Source organism: Desmodus rotundus, chromosome 6 (genome assembly GCF_022682495.2).
Source record: "Desmodus rotundus isolate HL8 chromosome 6, HLdesRot8A.1, whole genome shotgun sequence".
Lineage (NCBI taxonomy): Eukaryota > Metazoa > Chordata > Mammalia > Chiroptera > Phyllostomidae > Desmodus > Desmodus rotundus.
Window position 1 is genome coordinate 52,677,683 of NC_071392.1, and position 17,345 is coordinate 52,695,027.

Genomic DNA, 17,345 nt, shown 5'->3' on the forward strand with positions numbered 1-17,345 from the left:
TTTAATATACCTTTTATTTTCTACATGTTATTTTAGCCATGTTTACCTTGGCAGGAACAACAAGTATTAATGGAGTGTGATGTGAATCTCATTATGGAGAAGCCTTAATGGATGCTTGCAAGCACTTACTAAGTTCAGACAAAGTTTTGATTCAGTATTGCATTACTTTATTTTTTTGGCAAGTTTTTATTTATTTAATATATTTATTGATTATGCTATTACAGTTGTCCCAGTTTCCCCCCGTCACTCCACTCCATTCTGTACACCCCATCCCTCCCACATTCCCCCCCTATAGCATGTCCAAGGGTCATACATATAAGTTCTTTGGCATCTACATTTCCTACACTATTCTTACCCTCACCCTGTCTATTTTCTACCCACCATTTATGCTACTTATTCTCTGTACCTTTCCCCCCCTCTCCCCCTCCCATTCCCCTGTTGATAACCCTCCACATGATCTCCATTTCTGTGGTTCTGTTCCTGTTCTAGTTGTTTGCTTAGTTTGCTTTTGTTTTGGTTTTAGGTGTGGTTGTTAATAACTGTGAGTTTGTTATTTTTACTGTTCATATTTTTTATCTTCTTTTTCTTAGATAAATCCCTTTAACATTTCATATAATAAGGGCTTGGTGATGATGAACTCCTTTAACTTGACCTTATCTGGGAAGCACTTTATCTGCCCTTCCATTCTGAATGATAGCTTTGCTGGATACAGTAATCTTGGATGTAGGTCCTTGCCTTTCATGACTTGGAATACTTCTTGCCAGCCCCTTCTTGCCTATAAGGTCTCTTTGGAAAAATCAGCTGACAGTCTTATGGGAAGTCCTTTGTAGGTAACTGTGTCCTTTTCTCTTGCTGCTTCTAAGTTTCTCTCCTTTTGTTTAATCTTGGCTAATGTAATTATGATGTGCCTTGGTGTGTTCCTCCTTGGGTCCAACTTCTTTGGGACTCTCTGAGCTTCTGGACTTCCTGGAAGTCTATTTCCTTTGCCAGACTGGGGAAGTTCTCCTTCATTATTTGCTCAAATAAGTTTTCAATTTTTTGTTCTTCCTCTTCTCCTTCTGGTACCCCTATAATTCAGATGTTGGAACGTTTAAAGATGTCCTGGAGGTTCCTAAGCCTCTCCTCATTTTTCTGAACTCTTGTTTCTTCATTCTTTTCTGGTTGGATGTTTCTTTCTTCCTTCTGGTCCACACTGTTGATTTGAGTCCCAGTTTCCTTCGCATCACTATTGGTTCCCTGTACATTTTCCTTTGTTTCTCTTAGCATAGCCTTCATTTTTTCATCTAATTTGCGACCAAATTCAACCAATTCTGTGAGCTTCCTGATTACCAGTGTTTTGAACTGTGCATCTGATAGGTTGGCTATCTCCTCGTTGCTTAGTTGTATTTTTTCTGGAGCTTTCATCTGTTCTTTCATTTGGGCCATTTTTCTTGTCTTGGTGGGTCTGTTGCGTAAGTGGGCGGAGCCTTAGGTGTCCACCGGGGTGGGGTAACGCTCTTAGCTGCGCTGTGACGCTGTATGTGGGAGAGGAGTCCGATAGGGAGCAATGGCGCTTGCTCCACTCTCTGCCGGTTTTCAGTCACTCCCTCTGCTACCCACAATCAAATTGGGCTCTTCTGGTGCTGATTCCCGGGTGGGTGGGCTTGTGCACAGTCTAGGCCCCTGCGGGTCTCTCCAACGACCTCTCCTGTGAGGCTGGGAGTTTCTCCTGCTGCTGCCTCAACCCCCCCGGGTGTTTTCAATCAGAGATTTGAGGCTTTATTTCCCCGTGCTGGAGCCCTGGGTTGCGAGGTCTGTTTTGCTCCCCGCCCCCCAACCCCCGCCACTGTTCCTCCCGGTTTATCTATGTACAAATGTGGGGCTGCAGGGTCTGCCAGCCACCACCTTGTGGGTCTGCCAGCTGCAGCCTGGCCTGCCCCGTTCCACAACCTGCCACCTCACTGGGTCCACCAGCCGCCACCTTGCCGCGAGTCCTCTCTGCCCGGCTGCCCATCTCCGCCACTCCTACCGGTCTGGATGAATCTTTCTTCTTTATCGCCTTGGTTGTCAGACTTCCATACAGTTGGATTTCTGTCAGTTCTGGTTTTTTGGTTTTTTTGTTTTTTAAAATTGTTGTTGTCCTTTTGGTTGTGCAAGGAGGCACAGTGTGCCTACCTACGCCTCCATCTTGGCAGAAAGCTCCCCAGTGTTGCACTACTTTAAAGATGACTAAGCCCTGGCTGGGTTGTTCAGTTGGTTAGAGTGTCATCCTACCATGCCAGTGTTGCAAGTTCCATCTCCAGTCAGGGCACACACAAGAAGCAACTGATGAATGTATAAATAAGTGGAATGACAAATCAATGTTTCTTTCTGTCCCCCTCTCTCCTTTCTTCTCTCTAAAATCAGTAAATAAAAAAAATTAAAGATAACTGAAAAATGTGGAGGTTTTCTTGTTCTGGTTACTTAGTTTTACATACTTATAATCATTCTTGTTATTTCCTACTATAGTTCTGTAGTCCTTTATCTAAAACCTTCCAGGTCTGATGTGTCTTAGGATTCAGAATTCTTATAGTTTAAGAAAGATAATTTCATGCTTATACTAAATATTACATAATTTGGCGCAGTACCCTTTAATCAAATACCATTTCCGTGGTAAAATGTATGACTATACTGTGTGGGATAACTAACTAAATACAAAGTCTGTCCAGAAAGTATTCAGCCATGTAATATGAAAAGTGTGTTTATTGAAGAAGATACAAGAAACATTGTACATAGGACAATGACACCTCAATCCCCTTCAAATTGGCACCTTTGGGTCTCACACAGTTCTTCCAGTGTCATTAGCAACCGCAATATGATGTTCCTTCTGCTCTGGTAGCAGAAGCCACAGGACAGAGTTTACCATGACACGTTTCATGCCAAGATCCTGCATCAGAATCGTAGGCACAGTAGTTTTTGGAATCCCCAGATCAGCTTCTAGTTCTCACACTGTCAGTCACTGATCTTTGTTGATTGCAGCCCCTACACGTTCAATATTCTCAGGTGTTCTGCTTGTTGCAGGACTTCCATAACATCAATCACTTTGAAAGATTCTTGACCATCTTTGAAATGTTTGTACCACACTTTTATTTGTACTACACTCATTGCATCATCCTTGAAAGCTTTCTGAATCATCTGAATAGTTTCTGCAGAGGAATGTTCAGGCTGAAGGCAAAATTCGATGCAGATTCATTGCTCTACTCACTCTGTCATTTTGAGTGTGATGGCCACACAGTACACATGTTCACTCAACAGCATCTACTGCCCCTACTGACGAGTACAGTGAAGTCATCATTGCTAATGCATGAGCATTACAGTCCACTCTCCTTGGCTGTCAGGTAACATCGATGTTGTGCAAACCATTCTTGTTATATTGACAGTGGCTGGACTTTTTCCAGACATTCCTCATAGTCTCTTATCTATTCAGGACAGGTTTGCCTCAAATCGGTTTGTACCAGACTGACTTGGGAAAAAAACTTCAATTTTCAGATCTATTTGTATTTTAATATTGTAGTTAACCTTGGGTAACACACTAAGGAACAACAGTGAGGTTTATCATTTACAATATATGTTAGAGATGGCTGGTCTCAGTGTCCCTCTTCTTTTGTAAAAGAAGTTCCCAGATGTTGGCAGGGCACGCATGCAACTACGGCCCAGAATAAAGACTGCATATCCCAATTTTTCTTACAGGTAACTGTGGCTGGGTGACTAATTTCTGGCCAGTGAAATCAAGTACTAATGATGTGTGAAACTTTCAGTAAGGGTTCTTAAAGAAAGAGTAGGGTTGCATGTCTTAAACTTACTTTGTAATGATTGTTGAAGTTCATATTGTATTACTTTGTAATGACTGTTGAAATTCATATTGAACCATGAGGACAGATAACCACTAAAAAACTGGAAGCATGCTGGTTGCTAGATAATTTTGGAGCCACAATTTTAACCCTGGATTGCCTATCTCCATTCACTGATAGTATCACAGAAATTAATTTTTACATTTTAACTGTTAATTTGGGGTTTTCTGTCATTAGCAGCCAGACCTAAACCTAACTAATACAGAATTACTCATAGATCTGTAAATCCGTATTACAAGTAGTCTTCCATTTCAGTTTGGCCTACTTCTCAGATCTGATTATTTTGTAATTGTTTTCTTCCATGGTGCTGATGAAAAACTTACACTAGGAGTGAAATAAGTTAAAGCTCTGCCATTGTCTTCTTGCTTACCTGCCCTTGATTGAATCGTCAGTTTGTGATTTCTTAAATTCTCCATTTTGCAAAGGTGTTTGGGGTAAAACTTAGGTAATTATTTGTAAATCACCTGCCTAGATATTGTAAATGAAAATACAGTAATATCCTGAAAGTAGAGGAACAGTTAGTGGAGCACTGCTTTCCACTTCTCGTAACGCTCACTGTCTTCCCTCTTGAACTCCACATTTGACAGAGACCCAGTGAGGATGTCAGTCTCAATGCATATGTTGCCTATTAGTAAAGCTTAAGTTATTTCATTTTTTAAGATTAGAAATGTATAAATACAAGTTCTAATATTTTCCTGTACTCCAGTGGCTCATTTTATATTCATCCTGGTGCATATATAAGCCTGCTATCAAGATCCTTGTTCCAGGAAATGTATCGGAACTGGTCAAGTTTTTAGGTTGGGATAATGTGACTGTTGGAATAATTCAGGCTGATATGATTATGTCCTAAATTGAGTTGGGGTTTGAGAAAGAAGCTGGATTTTAAATACTAAAGAGGTAGGATATATAGTGATGAATTGTACAAGAAAAGGAAGAGGCATCAAGAATAACTGAAGTTCCCAGTGTGTGTACCTGAGCCTGCGTGGATGATGATGCCATTCATTGAAATGGGGAATGTAGGAGAAAGAACATGCTGTTTAAATCATTTTGAGTTTGAGTATCTTGTGAACACCCAAGATATGATCAGCAGTAGTTGGAAAGAGATGACTCTGTTCACATCTCCACTCAACTGATAGTTAATATTGAAAATGCATTATCCCTTATATAGTCTTACGAGCTTGTGTTTTCATCTATCTGATGTCTACCTTATAGGGTCATTTTGATAAATAAATACTATGAAATGTTAGAACATGGTAAGCATTCATCTACAAATTTTAGTTTCCTTTAAAAATAATCAGTAATATATATTAGTTTGTATTATGAAACATGACTTGAGTTTATGAGCAGGTTCTTTCTAGTAGGCCATTTGCATAGCCTCTGCCATTATGGGGCTTATTCTGTGAATTCTGTAACTGTCCTTCATACTGACGAGTGACTCAGCTAGGAAGATGATTTTTGGAAATATACTAGAGATAAAACCCAGCTAGTTGCCTCTCTGATCAAAAGATCACTTTGGTATATATCCCAGATATGTTGTGCCCTTGTAACCAAAACTTTTCGTATATGGTACATTGGAAATGATGTAGGTTTGGAGTTTCGTAGGCCTGTATTTGAATTCTAACTCAGCCATTTATTTATTAGCTATGTGATCTTGGACATGTCTATTAGCTGCGTGATCTCGGACACATTGTATAACTTTGGGGGACTCATTTACATGGTCTGTTACAAAAATATAAACAAAGAATGAAATTCCTACCTACCTTCCAGTGTTGTTACTGAATACTGGAAGTAACTTTTTAAATATCTAATATAAGGCCTTGAACATTTTAAGCCCTTATATCAGTGTTTGTTTCACTTCTACCAAATCATCAGCTGGTATGACCTATAAAACAGGACATTTTTTCCAGGAAGTCAGACTTGTACTTTCCTGTCACCATAATCTTTTTAAAGGCTGTGGTCAGATCCCTCTGTGTTTGGGGAGCATCTGTCATCTCATAAGCTTCTAAAGTCATATGCAAAATTTTGGAAGTTTGTAGATTTTATAGGGGTCCAAGTTTCTTGGTTCAGGTTTTATAGGGGTACAAGTTTCACATCTGTAAAATAAGATGTTCAAATCGTGGTCATTAAAGGTTAGTAAGTCAGAAAAACTAAAGTCTTTAGAGGCTAGTATGTGGCAGAATCTAGGACCACTTACATTCTAGTCTTCTTTCTGCTATAAGTCAGGGGAATTGATTTTGTTTAAAAAACACTGTGAAATGGGAAATGAAAAAGGTTAATATACAGTTTGTTTTGCCAGTAAGTTTTCCATCAACTTAGAAAGTTGGGTTTTGGGTTTTTGGGGTTTTTTTTGTCTCTTTTCACAGTTAACTCATTCATTCAACAAATATTTCTTAAGGACTTACTATGAGACAGGCACTATCTAAGATAAAAGAGGTGTAACAGCAAACAGAAAAATTTCTCCCCTTGTATCCTATTATGGATACTGGTTCCTCCCTCCCTCCCTGTTTCTTTCTTCTTTCTTTTTTTCTTGGACTATAGCAGTAATACTTACTATTGCTGAAATGAATGGTTTTCTTTTTCTGAAATGTAATCATTGATGCTTGAATGATAGGATTTTAGTACTATAAATAGGCTTTACTACTTAATGTGAGATTTAGAAGAAATGCTTAGGGTGGACTATTAAGTGTGCCTAAATGAATTTTGCAGTAACTGGATTTTTGATTTTGCCCTTCTTAATGAACATTAATTCAGAACTTGTATTATGTTATGAATTTAATAGTCTTTTGGAGTGACCAGCAACTTTGATGTTTGCACTAAGATTTTATTTGGTATGCAAGAGAGATAGAAGGAGGTTCAGTAGTACACATACAACTAATTTATTTGAAATATATCTTAAAGAAATGTTCTCTTGTTTTCAAATGTCTTTTTGAAACTAACCACAGATGATTAGCGAAAATGCAGAGTATCATACCTTTCTTCTTGGGTGTCATCTACATAAACAGTTTTGTACAATGAGAAATACTAATTTGCACCCTCCTACGAAGGCATGTCTATGGTTCCCTGTCTTTGGACACGTAAGAATTGGAGGCAAAGAAATGTGGACGTGGAGAAATCTAGGGCCAGCTTGTTCCCTGAAGGCTCAAGATCACCATCCCATGTAGAAAAAAATAAAAAATACTAATTTGTTTAACATTCCATGTTAATATACTATCATGTCCAGCCTCATTGCATGTAATATAAACCTAATCCATCAGATCATGTGTCTGTAGAGTGTTTTTTGTTCAATAAAGTTTTAATTTAATGTTTAAAACAAATTTTCTGTCCTATGAATCTTACATTCTACAGAGAGGAGTACTAAAGGAGGGAGTGAGCCTGTGTTAATCTTCTAGTAGAAGGAGTGGGAAATAATTTAGTTCTTTAGACCATTGTAAGGCTTTTATTTTATTCTCAGTAATATGGGAAGCCTTCTGAAGAGTTGATATATTTTGAGGGTAGAGCTTACAAATTTGCCAGCAGATCAGATGTTATTTGCGAGTGAGTAGTCAAGAATGACTCAAGGATTTTGGCCTAAGCAACTTGAAGAATGGATTTGCCCTTTCCTGATAAAGGGAAAGCTGAGGGGCAGGTTGAAGTAAGATGAAATTAGGAGTTGAGTTTTGGGCAATTTACATTTTAGACAGCTAAGTCCGAAGTACTTGTTAAACAACCAGTTGAAGTTGAGTAGGCTGAATATGAGGCTGGTGTTCAGGGGAAAGATGAAATCTGGATGTATTAATTTTGGGGTCATCCCATGTAGAAGTGTACTGAGAGAGAGATGAAGGGAATGAGTATAGATAGAAAAAAGAGGTCCAAACAAAATCCTGAGACACCAACATTTAGAATGAGAGAAAGATGGAAAAGAAGCAACCATAGAGATTTGAGAAAAAACAAGTTATTGTGGTATTCTGGAAATCAAAGTATTTTAAGAAAGGGAGGGGTTATCTTGGCCAGCTGCTAATTGAAGTAAATGAAGATTGAGAATTGATTATTGGATCTAGCAATGTGGGATCATTGAAGACCTTAACAAAAGCCTGGTTGGTAAGTGTAGGCTTAGAAGAGGAGAAGAGGAGCAAAATTAGACACTGTAAGTTCCAGAAATGGAAGCACAGTTCAAAAGTTTTGGTTTTTAAGATAGAAGAAACAAGTTTGTATCAAGTAGAGATGATGGTGCATGGGGATTTCCAGAGCAATATCTTTTGAGTCAGCTAGAGGAAATGGGATCTACTATGTGAGTGGAAGCATTACTCTTAATGGATCTTGATCAGTTTCATTTATAGCGATGGTTGACAAACCACAGTTCCAGATCCCAGTTCAGCCTACCGCCTGTTTTTAGAACACTACCACTCACATTTATTTAGATATTGTCTATGGCTGCTTTCAAACTACAGCAACAGAGTTGAGTAGTTGCCTAGGCAACTACTCTGAGAGAAGCCTAAAATTTTAACTCACTCTTTACAGAGGGACTTTGCCAACTCTTGATTTACAGTAACTAAAAGAGGAAATGGGTTGACATATGAGCAGGAGATGGGGGAAGAAGTAAAAGGCAAATCTAGGGAACTGAACATTTTGAAAAGGTATTCAAATACCATTTGTGGTTTGGGTCAGATGAAAACTGAACCTGGGATTTAGAGCAAAATGAGTTATAGCCTTGGTGCTTTTCCAAAGGTAGATTCTTGAAAGGGTCCTAGTCTCCAAAGCTGTAAGCTAACCACATAGTCAGCTCTTGATATGTTACATATGACCCCAATTTTAGCAGCTTAAAACAACAAACATTTATTGTTACCGTTTTTGTGGATCAAGAATTGCAAGCAGTATGGTGTCGACTCAGTCTCTCATGAGGCTGTAGTCATCTGATTGCACCTGACTGCCATCATCTGAGACTTGGCTAGGAGGACTGGCTTCCTATCTTACATGTTTGTTGGCAAGAGCCCTCAATTTCTTGCCACATGGGCTTCTATCATAGGACCGACTACTCACATTGTTTCCCTTGTAGAGACTGAGAGTGAGAGTGCCCAGCACACAAGCCTCAGTCTTTTGTAACCTAGTCCTGGAAGTGACATGCCTCTACTTCTGCTGTATTATTAATACATTGTTCACACAGATCAAAGCTGGTACAGTACAGGAAGAGACTACATAAGGGTGTGGATACCAGAAGGGTTGGGCTTTGGAGGAACTGTCTTGGAGGCTGGCTACCACAGACCTGCTACAAAATTCTGTGTATTACCTTGTGTACTTTCAGCTTTGCCATGTGACCAGTATTTTCATAATTGGCCCGTAGCAGCCATTTGTTACAGTCTGATTTTATTAAAGCCCAACCACAACTACTGTTTTAAGTACTTTTTTTCCTGGTTACACAATTAATATTCATGGTAGAAAACTGGAATACCTATAAGCAAAAAGCCCTGGAAAATAAACATTTTTATGTTCCTCTTTAGATTACTTACTCTTACTGAAATTTTATTTTGCTATCTAATCTTTTTCCTGTTTGTACTAATGCATATCTGTTTTGACAAGTTCATACATAAATACTGTTTGTAAGCTGCTTTCACATATTTTGTGTGCATTTTCCACTGTCATTCAGTACTTGATGCATTTTAATTTTTTTTAAGATTTTATTTATTTATCTTTAGAGAGGAGTTAATGGAGGGAGAAAAAGAGGGAGGGAAACATCAGTGTGTGGTTGCCTCTCATGCACCCTCCACCAGGGACCTGATCTGCAACCCAGACTTATGCCCTGACCGGGAATCAAACCGGTCGGTGACCCTTTGGTTCGCAGGCTGGCACTCAATTCTCTGAGCCACACCAGCCAGGGGATGCACTTTATGGCTATCTATAATTTAATCCTTTTTTAATATGAATAATGTTATCAGAAATATTTTTGCCATTAATTCTCTATTCACAGCCATAATTGTGTTAACCTTTAAAAAATATAACTTCTTACTAATAATTCACATACAGATTCAGCAAAAGCAATAACTGGTAAATATAAGCTTTGTAACATTTATATTTGTTTTCAACTAAGACTGTGGTAGGGGTGCTTCTGTGTTGAGGGTTCATAGACTTTGTTGGGTTCTCAAAGGAGACTGGGATGTTCATGTCCTCAGTTAATTTGCAAATATAGTTCATCTACTTATAAACATATCTTACATAAATGTACTGCGTTGGATATAAGAACATAGCACATCCAATGTGCTTGAAACTCTTAAGCTTCAAAATACACATATTAAAAAAAAAAGTTTTGCAGAGATTTGGCACTTGCTGTAGTGATTTTAGTAAATGACTTTATTATCAGAAGATACAGCTTCTAGTCAAATGGTATATAACATTGATATAGTTGTATTAATTTACTGAGAAAATTGTGTGAAGTATTAAATATTAGCTTAACTTAGCAGAATTCTCTGACAATTCTATTTAATTTTTTTCAGGGGCTTTTTAAAAACATTAGTCGCATAAAAGCAAACTTAGCTTCTGAGACCAGTGTTCATTTTGTCCATAATGCATAATACATTGTAATTCCAGGTAATACAACATAGCATTATCAGATGTGAGAGTAGTATGTTTCATTTGCTGGCTCTACTTTCCCTGCCCATCTCCTCAATCAACATTTCTTAACTGGGATTCTTGTTCTTCCTGGGGGAATGTCTCAGAATTCTGCCCAGCCTGGTTACCTGTTTCCAAAGTTATTTTCTAGAGATTAATTTTTTTTCAAATGCATATGTCTATACTAGTTATTTGCTAGATACTATGCTACGTGCTGGGGTTACAGAACTGAAAAAAGTTTTTTGCTGTTCAGAAGCTCCCAATAATTAGCATAGTGAGAAACACTGATAGGTGTTTTACCAGAATGCCCTGGAACCACCAAGGAGTTGGCCACTCAGACCTGGAAAGCAGTTAGAAGGCTGGAAATGCTACACAGAAGAGGTTCTGTTTAAATACCTTTCTTTACCTTTATGTATACATACATTCACATCTCCAAAAGTTAATTGAAAATGCTTTGATCAAATTGTGTGGATCAAGAACTTCTTTCACCATGGATTTAAAATGATATTAAGTATGCATTAAATTTGTAATCTTAGAGCTATAATATATATTTATAGTATAAGAATAAATTTAAATTTAATCAGCACAGTCTGAGTTTTTTAATGGGAGCGTACAGACAGGTCATTCCATTTTTTACCATAGTAAATAATCAGAAAGATTCTGCCAGTGAGCCAAAATCTGTCTCTTTCTCTTCAGTTATTCTAGTTTTAAATTCTAAAAATTTTCTCCCAGTCTGTGTCATGCCAGTCCCTACATGGGCCGTTAATCTTTCTTGGTACCATTGTTCAACTACCTACAAATCCATGTTACTTGTTATTTAAGCCAAACTTCCTTAAATTGTCCACAGATATTTCATTATTAGAAATTCAAAAATGCATTGGGATCAAGGTATATAATGTTTCAGGGGAGAAGAATGAAAAAGGAAATGAGAGGAGACAGTGTTAAGGAATTCAGATTTTAACCTAAGCTCAATACACAATCTTTGAAGAATTTTAAATAAGCCATGTCAAAGTAATTTTACTTCTTATTATGATAGGTTGCACTCACATAAATGACAGGCAACATTAATAATGGGTTTTGTGTAAGTTCCTTTGGTTTTTTAGTTAGTATATAGTTTTGGGGGGTATCAGGGTCAAAACCCCTATTCTGATATCTTAAATTTGTTCCCATGCTTTGTACATTATATTTGCATCCTGTCAACTGAACTGTAACTAGCAGTTCAAAGTTCAGAACTACCTGAATTTTCTTGCTTTTATTTCTTGGGTTTATGAGAATGACAAGTCTGTTTAGGCCTAGCAATTTAGTTTCCTGGAATTAAATACAGGCCTCATCTATTCATGCTTTCTGTTTCTCAATATGAAATTTTGTAAAATAGCATGTAAGAGCTTTAATATTTTATTTTTCTTCCCTTCAAACCTTTAAAGGTGCAAGGTTCGCTAATTTGGGATCAGATGATTCTCAGTGAGGTCACTACTGATCCTTGAGGACAGGAAGAACCCAAAAAGGAAAAAAGGTGACTTATGAGAAAGCCAACTAACTGGCAACCATGCTTTGTTATTAAAGAGAGTCTATTATAACGAGTCTCTTTGTTATCGTATAGCACCTGTCACTGTGAAACCAAGACTGTTTTTGCATTCTTGGCATAACATGACAGTACTAGATCTCACTGAGGCCAGTCCCTCCGAAGGTTAGTTAAACTCAGTCCTCCAGGGTGATGTATTGGTGAATGTGGAATCCTATTAAGTGGTACCAGTTACTAAGTAAAACAGACATACTCAACCCATCCCTTGAACTTAACCCTAGATTTAGGGGTAGAATGAAAGAGTGACATGACAGTAAGGGATATTGGCTTCAAAAGTTATTTGCAAGTACACAGTGGTGTCACATCTGATCCGACTATACTGTCACAGGCACACAGAATCTGCTGGACATACCATCTTGGGTCAGTTCCAGTTTTAACTCTACCACAACTTTCTGTGGAATTTCTTACAAGTGACTTAACTCTTCTCAACCCCTCCTTACTTAATCATACAAAAAAATGCAAGAATTGGATTGTTTTAAGACTACCTTCTGTGGTTCTTTAGTTGCATCATATTTACTTGACTTAAAAAAATACTTTGTTGTGAACCTTCAAGTTAAAAATGAAAGTAGCTTGTTAAAATCATATTACATGTAAAATTGGAAGAAATAGACTAATATACTTAAGGCTATTGTATTGGATGAAGTCCCCAGGAAAATCACACATTCCATAGGGCCTGGACCTTACAAATATCAATATTATCTCTTTGACCATGAAATTGTCCTCTATATTAGTAGAAGCCTGTAAGCCTCAAATGATAATGAAATGCTATAACTTTGCTTCTGACCAGTAGTTGAATTTAGGTGCACATGTTTAATGTTTTAATTTTAAATGTTGGAAAAGGTTGGAGGTTTACTTGTGCATGGGCCTGCTGCCCAGCCTAAGATTCTTGACCATTCTTGATGAGCCATGACTGTACGGAATAAACAAGCCCCTGGAAAGACAGAGCACTTTCTTGCTCACTGTCTCCTCTCCCCCTCACTCCCACCTCCTCCTCCCTTGTCTGACTTAAGAGTAATAGGACATACATTCTAGTCCATATTCTTGCTGTTAGTCATGTTGGAAATAACCGAGGAGGGGTGTCCCTTCTTTGACCCCATAGGAACTTGCTGTATGTGGGATTGTTTTAAATTAATGTTCTCCAGTGTCTCCTCCTGCTGCAGTCAGTCCGTCTATAACCCCAGTGGTCTTTATCTCATACATGACAATATTTTGATCCGTGGCATCATCCCTGACTCAGCTCCTCCCCTTTCTTAATTTCCTGTCTATCCCCCTCACCTCCCTATACAAAGTCCAGGATATTTTTGCCTAGTGTTATCAAACTTTGATCAGCAGGTATAAAGAATTTAATGCCTGGTACAAAGTAGTACATTCAGTAAATGTTAGTTGTTTTTAATCCTTGGCCACTTTCTATTAGATGAACCATATGAAATTGCTGTTTTCATCTACTTAAAAAACCTCATGTTGTCAACTTCATATGGTTGAACTTTATGGATATAGAATGATGGTTCTTAACAAGGATGCAAATTAGAATTATGTAGGCAGCTTTTTACAAAATATATATATACTCCTCATCCTAGCCTGGTGAATCAGGACCTTCATGAATGGCTCCTGGGTAAATACATTTTATAAAAGTTCCCCAAATGATTCTAATTCATACTCCTGCTTAGAAACACCTGTGAGGAAAGTGTCCCTTCCAGTTTCTTTCAATGTAAAAGTTCCTTTCCAAAAATAAGTATGTTCTTGATACTGTCAGTAGGCAGGTCATTAACTGAAACTTCAGTTTTGTGACTCCTCAAATTACTATCATTTTTAATTTTAAAACATGCTCAAATCTCACATTAAGATTTATCAGTACTTCATTTGGGGCAGGAAAATCTAGAGTACTACAAGATATTTTCATGATTTTAAGAGAATTTTAAAGTCATTTTTCTTCTAGTTTGTAACTTAACATTATCTCTCATATAACTAAAACTTAGAATTTTGTACTTTTCAAATACACTTTTGCTTTTTCATGAAAAAGAGATAGTAGTAAGCAGACTGCAGTTCAGGATTAACCTGACATTAATTTACAACATAGCTTACGTACATGATTTATAATTTTAACGTAGCCAAGAAAAAATGGAGGGAGTTTCTTTTAACAGTAGCTGTCTCCCTTCACTGATGGTAATTTGTATGTTGTGCTCTTATTAACTAGTTTTGAAATCTGGGTAAGCGGGCTGTAGATAAGCTCATAATTGTGCACAAATTTTTTCTCTTAGTTCCACGGCAACCGTAGACAAGAATATTAAAACCCAGAAAGAGCCCTGGCTGGTGTGGCTCAGTGGATTGAGTGCCAGCCTGTGAACCAAAGGATCGCTGGTTGGATTCCCAGTCAGCGCACATGCTTGGGTTGCAGGCCAGGACCCCAGTAGGGGGGGGGCGGAAGAGGCAGTCACACATTGATGTTTCTCTCCCCTCTTTCTCCATTCCCCTCTCTCTAAAAATAAATAAAATCTTCTTTTTTAAACCCCAAAAAGAGAATTCTGAAATTTTTTTCTATCTCCCACTATTGTTTACTGTAATTTGAATTTCCTCTTTTTTTTTTTTTTTTTTTTTTTTTTTTTTTTTTTAGTTTTTAAATCTAATTTGCTTTAGTTAAAAATGAAGGTATATATACTGTTTTAAAAATACAGGAAAGGTTAGTGTAGAAAAATGACTCAAATTTGTGAAGCATTTCATTAGCAATACATGGATGCACTATCGATGGGCAGCCTTGGATGTTTAACTCAGAAAAATATTTTATCAGGAAGGAATATTGAATTTTATGCCAACTGATGGTCGTTGATCCCAATTCAGTGCTAACAGGAATACCCAATTTGGGATGCAATGAAGAAGGAAACTTTTTCAGTGCAAAATGGCTCAATTGTGATACAGCATAGCCTTGCAAACAACAGGGCTGTGGACAGCTCAGCAGTTATACAGCACAGTAATGAGGTGGCCTAGGGGCTAGGCCACTCAGCTCTGCTCTGGTCTGCTCCAGCAGACAACTTTGGTGTTTCAGCTCCAGCCAGAGAAACAGTCTTCAATTTTTGTTGAAAGTTCACTCCCAGAGCCAGATGGGAGCAGACTTAAATGGACAGAAGTCCTTGTTCCTGGTCCCTGATTGGTCCATCCTTATGCAAGTGAGAACTCCAAATCCTTGAAATTTGGTTGGTCTAAAGGCACTGTTCTGATTGATCAGAATGGAGCTGCTCTAATTGGTTAGCAAAGATGTTTATTGTGGGGGGAATATAAATGTACTTCTCCAGTTAGAGAGAAAAAGGCCTCAGTTCTCTTGGTTGAACAGCATTCCAGAAACTCCTCTATAAAGACTGGTGCAAAAACACAGTGCAGGAAGATAGATAAACCCCTGTTTAGAAATGTCTGCTAGGCTCTTTTTTTTTAAACCTCGTTAAGCCACCGGGATTCCGTCTTAGTAGGTATCTTCCTTCTCAGGGTCTGCATGTCAAATGCCTTCTTCTTTTGTGTTAATTACATGGCTTTTGTCATTGGGGCTATGCATGTGATTATATTATTGCATTCTTAAGCTATTATTTCTGGGATAAAACACATAACTGTAATGGATTACTTTTGTTACTAAGATAAAATTCAGGTGTTTATGTATTATGAAATTACTGTGAATAAATGCAATTGTAATATGGCCTTTTGGTGGGTATGATTGCAATTGCTGTTTTGGTACCACTGACTTTTATTGCCCAAATAAAATGATTTGGGTAGCCTTCTGTGCTACCCATGAGAATGACCTTTTTATGTTTAAAAGAAATTGCCTCAGCAGAGGGATTGTGTAAAAAGGAAAAAGGACTCATGGACATGGTCAACAGGGTGGTGATTGCTGGGGGTAGGGGATATAAGAGGACTAAATGGTAATGGGAAAAAATTCAGTAAAGATTAAAAAATATTATTTTAAAAAATAATAAAAGAAATTACCTCTAAAACTGTGTGTCCCGAAGCCTTGTAGAAAGTTCATTCTTACCAGTTTTTCCCATAATGATAGTAAAGTTTAGATGGTGAATGCTTAGGATCCGGATTTTTTAAAATCCTGGCTCCAGACCAACAATGTGATTTGGGGCTTTTTTTAAAAAAGCTCTGTATGGCTCAATTTTCTCATCTGTAAAATGTAGATAGTAGTTATACATATAAAGTTTTTTGAGAGTCTTGTGAGATAATCAAGTAGTTGAAAAAGTGTCTGACAGAGCAAACACTCAATAAATGAAAGTATTATTTTTGTCCAGTATTACTGTCCTGTTTCCATGTATTGTGATTTTCTTAATCTCTTTTTTTCTGCTTTTCTTGGAATTTTTCTTGCACCTTCTTGAACCATTTGATTTGTTGAATGTCTTGTGTAAGATAGTACTGTAAAAGATAAAAATCTAAAATAGTAACACTGAGTGATAGGGACACAGGGTGACTTTTTCCCCTCTTCTCATTACTCTCCAAATTACTCATATATATGATGAGTATGTTACTTCTATAATCATGAAAAATCATCAAGCGAAGGAAGGGCTTAAGTCCCTTGCCTCTGTGAATTGTATGGGGTGGGGGGTGGGAACAGTGATCAAAGATAATGGTAGGATTAGGAGTTCTCAATGGCATTCAAGATAGTCCTTGGAAATGAATCTGTGTTAAACAAATTTGCAGTGAATTTAATTGATAATATTCAAGTTGTGTAATTATATATATTCTTATATTACCAGAGGAGGTTTTTAATTTAAAAAGTGTTGTTTGCACCCTGGCCAGGTTGCTTAGTTGGTTGGAGCATCATTCTGTACACCAAAAAGGTTGCAGGTTCAATCTCTGGTCAGGGCATGGACCTAGGTTGTGGACTAGATCCCCAATCAGGTGGATATGGGAGGCAACTGATCAATGTTTCTCTCTCACACCGATGTTTCTCTCTCTCCCTTCCTCTCTCTAAAATCAACAAACATATCCTTGGGTGAGTATTAAAAAAATTTTTTTATGTGATGTTTCCTATACATTTTGTTATGCCATACTTTCAGTAAGCATCTTTTCATAATGCATATCGAGTCAGGAAACTGATTTATTCTTAAAACCGGTTCTGAACAATTGTATTCTTTAAAACTCAGGCTAATCCTAGTTTGAATTGATTTTGGAATCCCCAAATATCTCAAATTTAGAAACTATGAGAATCTCAAATAAAGATCTAAATTTGAGATATTTGGGGATTCCAAAATCAATTCAAACTAGGATTTTAACTCTTTTATAGTGAAAGCCAATAGTCTAAATTCATGTGTCAAACTCATCTGTGTCTCCAACTC

General features: G+C 37.5%; 1 protein-coding gene and 1 non-coding gene across 5 annotated transcripts in view; both read left to right on the forward strand.

Moving 5' to 3' along the window:
- Nucleotides 1-17,345, forward strand: part of RALA (RAS like proto-oncogene A) — an 88,017-nt gene that overhangs the window by 32,823 nt on the left and 37,849 nt on the right. The window lies entirely within an intron of this gene.
- Nucleotides 6,901-7,030, forward strand: LOC112303732 (small nucleolar RNA SNORA38). The gene has a single exon (XR_002974681.1). It is a non-coding gene; the product is annotated as a small nucleolar RNA SNORA38 (small nucleolar RNA).